Source organism: Cornus florida, unplaced genomic scaffold (assembly GCF_030987335.1).
Source record: "Cornus florida cultivar Cherokee Brave unplaced genomic scaffold, ASM3098733v1 CherokeeBrave_3.0.0_Hap2_Chr02, whole genome shotgun sequence".
NCBI lineage: Eukaryota > Viridiplantae > Streptophyta > Magnoliopsida > Cornales > Cornaceae > Cornus > Cornus florida.
The window spans coordinates 74980831-74993371 of NW_026775572.1; the positions used below are offsets into that span (position 1 = coordinate 74980831).

The 12541-nt window shown below is 38.8% G+C and overlaps 1 pseudogene; it reads left to right on the forward strand.

Moving 5' to 3' along the window:
• Positions 1–12129, forward strand: LOC132295321 (PR5-like receptor kinase; annotated as a pseudogene).
• Positions 12130–12541: the final 412 nt, after the last annotated feature.

A 12541-nucleotide genomic window follows, 5' to 3' on the forward strand; every position in this document is an offset into this window, starting at 1 on the left:
GTGTTTTTTTTCCTGAATGTTGTTTTTTAAACAATATAATTTTATTCTTCCTCTTCTTGTTCTTCTCCTTTGTGGTTAATTTTGATATTGTACAATTGTGAACTTGGAAAGGCTGCTATTCCCACTCTCCTAGCTTTCTTGTTTCTCTCTCATCTAGTGCTTCTTCACTCGGTTGAAGATCACTATAATTCCCATATTGTTTGCCCACCATCTTTCGAATGCAAAAAACTTGGCTCCTTCGGCTTCCCTTTCACCAATAGCACGTTTCCTGAATGCGGACTCATGGTAGATAAGTGTGATGAAGCTCCAGTAGTCCAATTGATGGAGGGACGCTCGTATCCTGTTAAAACAATCAATTATAATTACATTGAAATTCATGATGAAGAGCTTCAGCATCACTTGTTGGACGAAGATTGTGATAATACCTTCAAGAATTTATCTCTTCCCAATCTTCCTTTCATTTATTTCATGATCCCAAACAATCACACATTCTTCAAGTGCCGCAATCCTCCATTATTGGATGTTGATTACAACATTTTCAAGAAATTCAACTGGTCAGGCTACTCTGTCTACTATAGATCATCTCCAGATTATGATGAATCAAATTTCAAAAAACAAATTCCTGAGGTACTTCTACATCACTGTTCACCTATTCTGCTGCCAGTTCGAAAATGGCCATTCCTGAGGTCCTTCTACAACCCATTTCACCTGTTGGCTCCTAATCTCTCTCTTAAATTGTTTCCGTCCTCTGGTTGTATAGGCTGTCGTAATAAAGGAGGCAAATGTCTAAATGTCAGCAGCGAGTTTAAATGTGCGATCCCAAAAGAAGGTATTCCCATTTCTTCGTGTGTATGCTAGTATTTCAGAATCAATTCACACAAAACAATTCAAAATCTTTAATGAAAACAACTCTCAATCCACACCAATTGGTTCCTCGCCTGGACAGAACTTAATTGTTAATATTTATCACTTATGTTTAGCTAATGTTTCAAGATTATGAAAACTACACTATTTTGACTTCATACTTCTCGATCATACTTAGATTACAGAGATCAACTTTTTTTTTTTTTTGGTTCGTTAGGTGCAATGAGTTCCTTCTCTTTTTCTTCTTCTATAGATGAAAGAATCTCATCTTCATCATCGACAATAATCTTTTTTTAGCAGAGAAAATATATTGTATGGCCGAAAACATAGATCAAAAGATGAAACTCAATCAATCAAACTGATATTTTAATGCAATCAAGTGCCATCTGTTTGACAGTCAAACGTTATTCTTCATTCCATTCTTCATATTTATTGATTATTTTCCACTTTAATGATATGATAATTGTGACTTCGCTAACATTGTTCTGTATGACATTGATTGCAGGAAAAAGAAAGTACATATGGATAATTACAGGTAATATACCTCCCTAATTAATTGATATTTATATAACTTGGTGAAAAAAGTTTCATTAGGTAATCCATCCACTAAACTAAAATCAGCAAACCTATTATTTGTTTGGATTCTTTTGAAGAAAAAATACTCAATACAACTCTCTCTCTCTCGATCTACATATAAGATTCTTGCACCAGTTGGCTTCACCTCATTTTATTGATCATAGGCATTTTAGCGGCTGTACTATTAGTAGCAGTAGTCCCACTTTGTTGCTTCAGGAGAAAATGCTCAGTAGTTATATCCATGATCTTTTGGAAGAAGGAAAGAGAGAACCATCAACAGATTGAGATCTTTCTGAAGAACCACGGGTTCCTTGCCCCAAAAAGATACATTTATTCAGATATTAAGAAAATGACCAATTCTTTCATCTACAAACTTGGGCAAGGAGGATATGGAGGTGTATACAAGGGAGAGCTAAAAAATGGTCGTTTGGTAGTTGTGAAGGTTTTGACTGATTCAAAAGGTAACGAGGAAGAATTTACTAATGAGGTTGTAAGCATTAGTAGGACTTCCCATGTTAATGTTGTCACCCTTCTGGGTTTTTGTTTTGAGGGTAACAAAAGAGCTCTCATCTATGAGTTCATGCCTAATGGATCTCTTGAGAAGTTCATATATGATGTAAGTTCCTCAATAAAACGTCAATTAGGGTGGGAAACATTATATCAAATTGCAGTTGGCATTGCTCGAGGATTAGAGTACTTGCACCGAGGTTGCGACACAAGAATTTTGCACTTTGACATAAAGCCTCATAACATTCTTCTAGATGAAGACTTCTGCCCAAAGATTGCCGATTTCGGTCTTTCGAAACTATTCCCAAAGAAGGAGAGTATCATATCAACGTTGGACGCAAGAGGGACGATTGGGTATGTTGCTCCTGAAGTATTTTCAAGAAGTTTCGGAGTGGTATCTCACAAGTCAGATGTTTATAGTTATGGAATGATGGTTTTAGAGATGGTTGGAGGGAGAAAGAATATTGATGTTGAGCTGATCATACCAGCGAAATATATTTTCCCCAATGGATATACAAGCGTGTGGAACTAGATGACAATTTGGGATTGTATGGTATAATGAATGAAGAGCAAAATGAAAAAGCAAGGAAGATGATAATAGTTGGCTTATGGTGCATACAAACTGACCCCTCAAATAGGCCATCCATAAATAAGGTGATTGAAATGTTAGAAGGGAGCCTAGAGTCTTTGCAAATCCCACCCAAGCCATTCTTGTCTTCTCCCCCAAAAACGCCTGCAGATTCTTCAACCAAACAAATATTGTAATATTGTGCTTTAATTATGTAATCTTTAGTCCATCATCATTTTTCAATCTTACTTTGTATTGGTTTTCATCAAGTGATTTAACCAACTCAATCAAATCATTTGATTTCATTTGGCTCAGTTGAATGAGAATCTTATGTCTCAAATAAGGAAAAGTAGTCTCAAGTTCAAAATTTTAAGTACTTGTGTCCTACACTTTCTAGTGTCCTTCATTTTCTCAACCAGAAAGTGTAGGAAAATGATGAACATCACCAAATGGTAGCAATATTGCTTTCCTTCTCTGAAGAAACGTTAAAAAGGGAGAGACTTATTCATGGAGCATATATGGTAGAGGATATTACTGCAAATGCATATGAAGGGGGAGGACTGATTTTGAAGATTGGTTTTTAGCGAGAGAAAATATTGTAACCATGTGTGTATCTCTCTCACTATCATTTTTTTTGGGATGAAAATCAGTTGCAGTCTCCTCTTTGCAACAAACTTCCCGACTTATCATTTATGTCAACAATGATGTTAATAAAAAAAACTTTAATTCCATTCCCTGTCAAATTTGATCTCATGGAAAAAACCACTAAATTAGATTGTATTAAGAAAAGGAAAAATTGTAATTGAATCATTCCATTGTGTAACAATTGGATCAGGTTGAGGATTTTATTTTGTAATCACTCTGTTTTGAACTTTTGGAAAACATGATATGGCATCCACTAATTTTATATGCGGCAAAATAGCCTAAAATCACTCCATGTTACCATATATAAAAATATTATGTGCATACATGTGGAAAACTTGGTCTATGAAGAAGCCATATATGATTTGAGATGCACATCTCGAAAGTGTAGCATTAAAAATTTATATGCTTTAAATATGACCATATCTGGAAAACCAACAAGAACTCTTTATAATACTTACTTATAATCCTCACAGAAAAAGATCAAAGCATTTGGGCAAAATAATTAGTGTAGCATGGATGTGTTTTGTAATGTCTATGTTATGTATACATATATATATATATATATATATGTAATTGTGTGTGCGTGGTGTGAATTTAAAACAAAAGAAAAAGAAGAAAAAAAAAAAAAAAATCAAAAGTGGTGGGACCCACTATCATTTTAAGTGATCATGAGACCACTATTCTTGGTCTGATTCTCTTTTTCTATCCCGCTGCTCTCTCTCTGTAGTCTTCTCAGCTTCCATTTTCTTTTTCTTTTGCTTTACAACTTTGAAGCTGGATTTCTTTTTGGATACTTAGCCTTTTTAAGTGCCGTTTGCGACAAAACGGAGAGCACGGCGAGCTCTATACGTGTGTACCAGCAATTTCAGATTTGACCAACCTAGGGAGTCCGAAAATCTTGACTCATTTTGAGGGTCTGAGGTGGAATTTGGGAGGTTTTGCATATAATTGAGGTATGGGTTCCTAATTCATACATTCTTGCACCTTTATGAATTATTCTTCTTGTTTGATGCTTAAAATGCTATGTTTGTGTTGATTTCTTTAAAATGATTCTAATTGTTATATTCGTGAAGGATATGATTATATGTATGTGTTCATGTGGTATGAGAAAATATGTTTCAATAACTTTATTTCATGCCTATTGTAATTTATGTGCTGAAATTTTTTTAGATATTTCTATAAGGCATGTCTAAATGATAAATTCCATGCCTATTGCGTGTTAAGTATTGAATTTGGTAATTTAGAAACATGACATATATATTTTATAAATCTTCTATGAGGCATGTATAGTGTACATGTTTGACTTGTAAGGAATAAATTTCTACATTGGCATGGCATTGAAATGTATGAAATACTCATGCACTCATTAGGAAAGAAATGGGAAAAATTGATTTGAAAGAAATGAAATGAATTTTGGAAATTTTTTTTTGAAATGAATTTTGTGAAAAACCCGGCCGCCTAGGAGTTGCCTGGGGACCGCGGCGTTAGTGAGGCCTAGAGGGGACTAGGGAGACCGCCCTAGTGTGGTTGAGTTACTTGGGCCCCAAATGACGCCATGGAGTTGCCATAGGTCAGGGACAGTGGCCAATCCTCCTCTCATGCTGCCATGGAGTTGCCATGGGACCGGTTCTCTAATGGTTTGGAAATGATAATAGAAATGGTTTTGGGAAAATGGGGAGTGACATTGCATGGCACGGCATCTCAGTGCATGGCATATTTATTTGTGGTATTGGATTAATGATGTGGTATTGTAGTTATACTTTTACTCCCAGCATGGTATGATCCCAATTTCCTTATTCCTATTCATTGTGTGGATTCACGGGGTCTCAAGAGGTGTGCCTTAGGCTCTACCTACTGAGAAATTTTGCTCACCCCTATTATTTAACATTTTTCAGGGCTCAAAAAAGAAGTGGTGGATGACAATCCCCCGCGAGCTTGAAGAATATTAGGAGTTGTATTTTGTTATCTTTTGTATCTTAGCCTTTTTTTTTTTTTTTTTTTTTTTTTTTTTTTTTTTTGTATTGTCTCAAACTATGTAAAAGAGTATTTATTTTTGCAAATCCTGGCCCTGTAACATAACTAAGATGCTTGATTATTTTTGTTGTAAACTGAGACCATGTAAATGCTTAAGTTGAAGGGGAGGACAATGATGGGCTAATTTGGGAAGGTTGTTGATGTTGTGGTATTGGGGAATGCATTATATTTCTTTTGTATTATGTGTTGGGGCAGGTTGGATAAGTCTTGAAAAGCCGTTATTTTTTTTCATTTGAACATGTTGTTGTAGGACCATTTTTAGCGGAGGTCATGCCGAATTTTTTTTTTTAAATTTTTATTATTTTCGGTATTCGGTTTAGGGCTGTTACAAATTTGGTATCAGAGCGAAGGTTCGAAAACTATTAGGACGACGGGTAGAGGCTTACCTAGGGTTGTCTGGGAAGTAATTTGCATTGTAAATTCCTTATTTGCAAAAATGTTTTACTATGTGAAAAAGCATGCTTAACTGTTTACTTGTTTACATGCTTACATGTTTATGTGCTTATATGCTTATATTAATGTGTTCATTGCATAGTCTTGCATGCTAAGTGTTAGTATAACATCCTTTTATGTTGAGTTGTTCACGGTTGGACCTTAGCATTATCGTTATTGAACCGTTTTCCTTGTTTTATAGAATGATGTCACGGCGTGAAGAACTAAGGGAAGTTGGCCCTAGGCCAACAAGGGGTGATGTTGGCGAGAGCTTGAGCTCCAATCCGGCGGAGCCAGTTGATGAGGACACACTTCTTCGGGATTTGATTACCCCAAGAGTTGTTCTTACAAGGAGGGATAATGTGGAAGCACCCGTTGAAGAGGGTGAAAGTCCGGCGGAACTAGTATTTAATCGCTTGTTGCAGAAGGCCTTAAGGGCCACCATTGCTACTCAGCCGCAGCCAATACCGCAGCCAGTGCCACAACCAGTAGTGCAAGTAGAGGAGATGCCAGCACAGAAGCGTCTCAAGATTATTAAAGGGTTTTCTCAGTTGATACCGGTAATGTTTGAAGGTGGTGCAGATCCCATGGTAGCGGATGACTACATGGAGCAAGTTGAAACTTAATTGACTTCTATGGATGTGATGGAGGATCACTTGAAAATCATCCTAGCCACTTACAAGTTCACAAAGGATGCCAAGTTTTGGTGGAAATCGATCATAAATCAATATAAGATTGAAGAGATGAGTTGGGATAGATTTAACGAGCTATTCTATGAGAAGAATTTCCCTGCCTCCAATAGGTGGGAGTTAAAGAATTAGTTAATTGGCCTTATCCAAGGCAATATGTCAGTGACGGAGTACGAGAACGGGTTTACCTCACTCTTTCGCTTTGCTCCAAAAATGGTGAGTAATGAAGTTGATAAGGTTCGAAAGTTTATCTCCGGACTTGACTACAAGATGAGGCCGTTGTTAATAGCACATGGCATTAAGGTTTGTTCTAAGGCAGTGGAAAGGGCATTAATGCTACAGGCAGAGGTCAAAGATAAAGATGCAAGAAGGGAATAGTGGAAGCAAAAGAGGAATGCAGGGTTATTTTCAGAGGGACCTTCAGGGAAGAGGAACAAGGGTGGTTCATCTCATTTTAAGGGGCAGCAGTCAGCACGATCCACTCCTACCACTCCTATGCTAGCAAGGTCTGCTAGGAGTGGTGTCATTTGTTATCGTTGTAATCAGCCGGGTCACTACAAGTCAGAGTGTCCACAAACATCGGTTAATTCTGGGGCTTGTTTTGGTTGTGGCCAATAGGGCCATAAGGTTAAGAATTGTCCTTATTAGGGAGCAGGCACCGGTAGTGGCAGAGGGTCATAGCAGAGGCCGTCACAGTCGGCTACGGTTCAGTCAGGTTTCAGACCACCACCATCACAACCTATTATGTCCTCTCAAGGTTCACGGCCAGTTAGGAGGGATACTCCTACTATGTCAGTACAACAGTCAGGTGTTCAGGTTGGCAGTTCTCAGGCACAGGCACCATAGGGATGTGTCTTTGCACTTGCACCAACTAATACATCTCCTGGATCGTCAGTTCTGTGAGGTATATTTCTAGTGTTTGGTTCTTAGGCTCGTGTTTTGTTTGACTTTATTGCATCTCATTCTTTCATATCATCATCATTTGCACTTGCATCAGGGTTAGAGGTCAGTTTCATGGATCGGGCGTTGTGTGTTGATACGCTAGTTGGGGTTTCAGTGTCTTTGAGTCGAGTTGTGCGGGATTGTTCCATTGTGATAGCTGGGCGAACCTTTGTGTTTGACCTTATCCTCCTAGAGATGACAAGCTTTAATGTCATTCTTGGGATGGATTGGTTAGCTTCCTTTCGTTCCATGATCGACTGTTTTAGATGTAGAGTCATAGTTTGCACTCCCGAGGGAGACTGTTTCTTTTTCGTGGGAGATCGGAGTGATTCCCACATTTTATCGTTTTATGGAGTTCGTGGATAGAGCCGTGGTGATTACTTCTTGGCTAGCCTTATAGCCGAAGAAGATGATGTTGTAGAAGAAGATTATCCTGCAGTTGTTCGTGATTTTCTGGATGTGTTTCCAGAGGATTTAACAGAGTTGCCTCCATACCGAGAAGTGGAGTTCACTATTAAGTTAATGCCAGGTACCGCGCTGATTTCTATGGCATCGTATCATATGGCACCAGTTGAATTGGAAGAATTAAAGAGGCAGCTTGATGATTTGAGGATGAAAGTTTTCATCCGACTGAGTGTGTCACCGTAGGGCGCACCGGTCTTGTTTGCTAAGAAGAAAGATAGTTCTTTGAGGTTGTGCATTGATTACCGGAAGTTGAATCGTGCCACTATCAAGAATAAATATCCTTTGCCAAGGATAGATGATTTGTTTGATCAGTTGAAAGGAGCCAGTTGTTTTCGAAGATTGACTTGAGGTCAGGCTACTATCAATTACAGGTTAGGGATGGGGATATCCCAAAGACAGCGTTTCGTACACGGTATGGACACTATGAGTTCCTTGTTATGCCTTTTGGCTTGACTAATGCACCAGCGGCATTCATGGACTTGATGAACCATGTCTTTCAAGATTACTTGGACCAGTTTGTGGTAGTTTTTGTGGATGACATTCTTGTGTATTCACGATCTCGGGAGGAGCACGAGATCCATTTGAGTATTGTTTTAGAGATTTTACAGGAGCACCAATTGTATGCCAAATATGAGAAATGTGAATTTTGGCTACAGGAGGTGAAATTTTTGGGGCATGTTGTTTCAGAAGGTGGAGTGTCAGTGGATCCATCAAAGGTTGAAGCAGTTTTGAATTGGGAGCAACCCAAGAATATTTTTGAGATTCAGAGTTTCCTTGGCCTAGCGGGTTATTATCGGAGATTTGTGAATGATTTCTCCCGTTTGGCAGCTCCTATAACCCGTTTGACCCGGAAAGGGATTAAGTTTGTGTGGAATGAAGCCCGTGAGTCATCCTTTCAGGAGTTGAAGACAAGATTGACTACAGCTCCAGTGTTGGTGATACCTGATCATGGCTTGGGTTATATAATTTATTTTAACGCTTCACGTGATGGTTTGGGATGTGTGTTGATGCAGGATGGTAAAGTAGTGGCTTATGGGTCTCGACAGTTGAAGACTCACGAGCTTAACTACCCTACTCATGATTTAGAGTTAGCGGCAGTTATATTTGCCTTGAAGTGTTGGAGACATTACTTGTATGGTCAGAGATTCGAGGTATACTCGGATCATAAAAATCTCGAGTACCTTTTCTCCTAAAAGGACTTGAACAACAGACAGAGAAGATGGGTTGAATTCTTGGATGACTACAATTTTGACCCGCAGTATCATCTGGGTAAGGCAAATGTGGTAGTAGATGCCTTAAGCCGGAAATCTCTGGGAACTTTGGCTTGTTTGGCCATCCGAAAATGGAAGATGCTTAAGGATTTGGCAGAAATGGGATTGTATTGTTTTGATGACGATGTTGATAGTGAGCCAGCATTCTTATTTAGTCTTGTGGCTCAGCCTACTCTTGTTGTACGAGTGATTGAGTCACAGAGACAGGACTCGGATTTAGATGCCATTCACGCTTTGATCTCTAGTGGTGAGACAGTGAAAGATTGGGCCTTGCATGTAGATGGGGGTCTACGGTTCAGGGGTTTATTGGTGGTTCCCACAGGTTGTCGTGAGGACGTCCTATGGGAGTTTCACACTTCCCGCTTTGCAGTTCATCCAGGTGGTACCAAGATGTATCACAATTTGAGACGTCAGTATTGGTGGAACGGGATGAAGAAAGATATTGCTCAGTTTGTGGCTAAGTGCCTTACCTATCAGCAGGTGAAGGATGAGCATCAGAGACCAGCTGGTTTGTTGCAACCATTACCTATAGGGCAGTGGAAATGGGAACATATTGTTATGCATTTTGTGACAGGTCTTCCAAGGTCACGGGGGGCAATGAAGCCGTATGGGTCATCATTGACAGGTTGACCAAGATGGCTCACTTTTTGCCTATTAAGGCAACAGATGATGCAGAGAAGCTTGGTGTACTTTATGTGAAGGAGATTGTAAGGTTGCATGGAGTTCCAGTAACTAGTGTCTCAGATAGGGAAGCCAAGTTCACTTCAAATTTTTGGGAAGGACTTCAAGCAGCATTTGGTTTAGTGTTGTATCTTAGTACGACATTCCATCCACAGACAGATGGCCAGTCGGAGCGTACTATCCAGATTTTGGAGGATATGCTTCAAGCATGTGTACTTGATTTGGGAGGTAGTTGGGAGGATCACCTTCCGCTTATTGAGTTTGCTTACAACAACAGTTATCAAATGAGTATCCAGATGGCTCCATTTGAGGCGTTGTATGGTAGACCTTGTAGGTCTCCTGTTTGTTGGACTGAGGTGGGTGAAACCGTCGCCTTAGGACCCAACATAGTACTCGAGACTACTTAGAAGATTAAGTTGATCAGACAGAGGTTACTTACAGCTCAGAGCCGACAGAAGAGTTATGCGGATAAGCGGAGATGGCCGTTATCCTTTGAGGTGGGAGACCACGTTTTTCTTCGGGTTTTTCCACAGAAGGGTTTGATGAGATTCGGGAAGAGTGGCAAGTTGTCGCCACGATTCATTGGACCATTTGAGATTTTGGACCGTGTAGGAAAAGTTGCGTACAGACTTGCTTTACCACCACAGATGGACAGAGTCCACAATGTTTTCCATGTGTTGATGTTACGGAAGTATGAGCAGGATCCATCTCATATTTTGAGTTGGGTTGATGTGGACATTGATAAGGATGTTTCCTATGAGGAGGGACTAGTTCAGATCCTTGACACACAGCAGAAGGTGTTAAAAAACAAGACGATACCAATGGTGAAAGTTCTTTGGAGACACCACGGAGTTGAGGAGGCTACTTGGGAACTCGAATAGGAGGTTCGCTCCAAGTATCCAGCATTATTTTCTTCCTCAGGTATGTCTTGATTTCGGGGACGAAATCTTTTAAAGTTGGGGAGAATGTAATGTCTATGTTATGTATATATATATATATATATATATATATATATGTAATTGTGTATGTGTGGTGTGAATTTAAAACAAAAGAAAAAAAAAAATTTCAAAAGTGGTGGGACCCACTATCATTTTAAGTGGTCATAAGACCACTATTCTTGGTCTAATTCTCTCTTTCTATCGCTGCTTTCTTTGTGGTCTTCTCAGCTTCCATTTTCTTTTTCTTTTGCTTTACAACTTTGAAGCTTGATTTCTCTTTCAATACTTAGCCTTTTTAAGTGTTGTTTGCGGTAAAACGGAGAGCACAGCGAGCTCTACACATGTGTACCAGAAATTTTAGATTTGAGCAACCTAAGGAGTCCGAAAATCTTGACCCATTTTGAGGGTTTGAGGTGGAATTTGGGAGTTTTGCATATAATTGAGGTAGGGGTTCCTAATTTATACATTCTTGCACCTTTATGAATTATTCTTCTTGTTTGATGTTTAAAATGCTATATTTGTGTTGATTTCTTGAAAATGATTCTAATTGTTATATTCGTGAAATATAAGATTATATGTATGTGTTTATGTGGTATGAGAGTTTCAATGACTTTATTTCATGCCTATTGTAATTTATGTGCTGAAATTATAACTTAGAAGCATGATTTTAAATTTTAGAGATTTCTATAAAGCATGCCTAAATGATAAATTCCATGCCTATTATGTGTTAAGTGTTGAATTTGGTAATTTAGAAGCGTGATATATATATTTTATGAATCTTCTATGAGGCATGTATAGTGTACATGTTTGACTTGTAAGGAATAAATTTCTACATTGGCATAGCATTGAAATGTATGAAATACTCATGCACTCATTGGGAAAGAAATGGGAAAAATTGATTTGAAAGAAATGAAATGGATTTTGGGAAAAAAAAAATTTTGAAAAGAATTTTGTGAAAAACCCAGCCGCCTAGGAGTTGCCTAAGGACCGCGGCATTAGTGAGGCTTAAAGGGGACTAGGGAGACCGCCCTAGTGTGGTTGAGTTACCTGGGCCCCAAATGTTGCCATGGAGTTGCCATGGGTCAGGGACAGTGGCCAATCCTCCTCTCGTGCCGTTATGGAGTTGCCACAGGACGGGTTCACTAACGGTTTGGAAATGATAATGGAAATGGTTTTGGGAAAATGGGAAGTGACATTGCATGGCACGACATCTCAGTGCATGGCATATTTATTTATGGTATTGGATTAATGATATGGTATCGTAGTTATACTTTTACTCCTGACATGGTATGATCCCAATTTCCTTAGTCCTATTCATTGTGTGGATTTACGGGATCTCAAGAGGTGTGCCTTAGGCACTACCTACTGAGCAATTTTGTTCATCCCCATTATTTAACAATTTTCAGGGCTCAAAAAAGAAGTGATGGATGACAATCCCCCGCAAGCTTGAAGAAGATTAGGGGTTGTATTTTGTTATCTTTTGTATCTTAGCCCATTTTTTTTTTTTTTTTTGTATTGTCTCAAGCTATGTAAAAGGGTATTTATTTTTGCAAATCCTGGCCCTGTAACATAACTAAGATACTTGATTATTTTTGTTGTAAACTGAGACCATGTAAATGCTTAAATTGAAAGGGAGGACGATGATAGGCTAATTTGGGAAGGTTGTTGATGTTGTGGTATTAGGGAATGCATTATATTTATTTTGTATTGTGCGTTGGGGCAGGTTGGATAGGTCTTGAAAGGCCGTTATTTTTTTCATTTGAACAGGTTGTTATAGGACCATTTTTAGCGAAGGTCATGCTGAAATTTTTATTATTTTCGGTATTCAGTTTAGGGTCGTTACATGTTTGGGAGCTAAACATACCTCAGCAATGCAGTTGGATGTGGAGAAAGCTTCTGTAATTCACTCATTTATCCATTCAGAAACTC